The 2,589-nt window shown below is 41.2% G+C and overlaps 1 pseudogene; it reads right to left on the minus strand.

The window, feature by feature from the left end:
* Positions 1–1,201: 1,201 nt before the first annotated feature.
* LOC102845754 lies at positions 1,202–1,924 on the minus strand (annotated as a pseudogene).
* Between the last annotated feature and the right edge of the window lie 665 nt (positions 1,925–2,589).

Genomic DNA, 2,589 nt, shown 5'->3' on the forward strand with positions numbered 1-2,589 from the left:
TCAGTACAAACTCCTCAGGAGATTCTGATGTATGTTCAAATTTGAAAACCACTTTTCTTATAGCAACACTATATAGAATTATTATTGGTTGCATCTGATTGATATAATGGTGTTTAAAGCCAGAAGGAAAAAAAAAACCTCTTCAGCTTATTACAATTTTTGCTTTTGTTATCTCGTGTGAAAAAGACTTCCAAATTGGCAACTATATAATTTAACTATATGTCTATGATATAATTGGCAAAGTTATAATGATATAACTGGCAAGGGACTAATCTCTATAATTTACAGGAAATTTCAATATCTCAAAAAGAAAAACAATACAATTTAAAAAGAAGCAGTGCACATGAAAAGAAAACTTCATCAGGAATATTCAGATGGTCAACAAATACATGAAGAAATGATTGAGATCATTAGCCATTATTGCTCTTATGTGTCATCAAGTCCACGATAACTCATAGAGACCCTGTGAACAACAGATCCAGACCTTGTCCTATCCTGCAATATCCTCAAAGGTCCCTGCTATGTGCAAGCCCATTGTTACAGTAACTGTGTCAAGTTATTTTGCTGAGGGTCTTCCTCTCTCTCACTGATCTTCCACCTTTCCAATCACTGGTCCTTCCTGACAACATACCCAGGGTGTGTGACATGATCCTTCCCTGTAAGTAGCACCGTGATTGCACTTACTCCAAGATATATTTGGTCGTTCTATGGAATTTTCAAGGGACCACTGGTAGTCTGGTGATAAGAAGTTGCACTGGCAGCCCAAAGGCAGGCTGTGTGAATCCACCAGCACCTCCTTGGGAGAAAAATGATCAATCTCTTCCCATGAGCAATTTATACCCTCTGAAAACTCGGTTAGCTATAAGCTGATTCTAACTCAACAGCACATAACAATACCATGAGCTATTCAGTACACTTTGTCAATACTACAATTTAAGACATCAATTCTTCAGTCATCCTCATTCACTGTAAATCTCCTTTTTTATTCTGTATTTTATTAATTAAATATGCTGTCCTATCCCATCCCACAATAAATATCTCACCCAGGCCCTCTCATCCCCCTAGCCAGAGTTGCACAAGTGCTCCAGGATTCCCTGTCAACTGGTCATTTTGGAGTGTGTTCACTGGGTAGCCATGTGGAAACCACTCAAAGCTTTTGTGGGGAAAAAGTGGAAGGAGTCGGTCCAGCACCCTGAGGATTCTATCTGAGGTCTTTGGCCGATTGGTCCTAGGCCAGCTCAATCTCTTCATCATCTGGACAAGTGGAAGCAAATTCTTCCCCAGCATATGCATTTCACAAGTACAGGTGCAGCCCTTTAAATGGTTCTGGAATGGAGAATCCCCGGTACTTCTTACACACCTGAACTATGTGGTGTTTTTGCAACAAGTTGTAGTCAGCCATGGTGAACTAACTGTCATCCAGAAATTTCCTCTGAGAGATGCCTTCATCCTCAGCACTGGTCTCATTCATTTCTTCTGGGAGGGGGGCTATCAAGTAATTGTCCAAATCCTTTAGAGCTTTTAGAAGCCCCTTCTCTAAACTATCACTGAGTGCTGGGTTTGAATTCTTGACATTGGCAGAAAATTTGGCAAATACATCCAGATCAGCTGTGTTAGATTCATAGTTCAGAGCTGCCAACTTTAGGAAGCTGGGAGGGCATAGCACAATCTTTAGGAATTCTTCAATCTTGTTGGTGTCAAAGTGCACTTCAGTGACACACAGCAGAAATGGGAACTGCCCTCCGGGGAACAGCTTCTGCACACTCTCTCTCCACCTCTTGGTGTCAACAGCAGTGACATTGAAGATGACTCCTTTGAGCCACAGTAAAATGGACAGTCTCTGGAAGATGGGGCATTTCTCAATCTTGGCCCCATCACTGTTAGTCTTCATGAACAATTCAACTTCTGGTTGTTCTTCAGCCATGGTTGAAAGGGGGCCAGGAAGCTGCTGTAGCTGGGGGAACAGGGAGAGGCCAGGGCATTGTCCAACTTTTAGATGAACAGGAAGTAAATGAAAATACCATGACTTGGATTAGGTGCATCTTGGATTTTAAACTGACTTAGTTGCTCTTTAGTACTTTTGAGAGGTCCTAGAGAATATATTTTCCCAATATATCATATCTATTTTTAATTTTTTTAAGACAGTGGCTCATAAACTTTAAAAAAAAGCCTCAACACTAGTTTATTTACAAACTTTGTATACATTAGTTTTCATACCAGATCTTTCCCATTTGCTTCACCCACCCGTTACTCCACTCATCAAATTGTGCAGCCCTATGACTAACCACTCGCCACCACCACCACCCATCTTCACCCCTCTGCTCTCAACCTTACCCCCCCTGATCCTCATAATCATTCTACAATAATGATCATATACAATATTTGTCCTTATGGGATTTTGCTCACTCAGCATAATGATCTCCAGACCCTCCCAAATTAGGTAGTAATTTACAGAATCATTGCTCCTGAGTGCTGCATAGTATTCCATCATATGAATGTACCGTAATTACCCTGCTTGCTGAAACTGAGGAAGACCTGAAGCGCTTGCTGCTGAGGGTCAAGGACTGCAGCCTTCAGTATGGATTGAGG

The sequence above is a fragment of the Elephantulus edwardii genome, unplaced genomic scaffold, assembly GCF_000299155.1.
Source record: "Elephantulus edwardii isolate Elephantulus edwardi_28Jun2011 unplaced genomic scaffold, EleEdw1.0 scaffold00161, whole genome shotgun sequence".
NCBI lineage: Eukaryota > Metazoa > Chordata > Mammalia > Macroscelidea > Macroscelididae > Elephantulus > Elephantulus edwardii.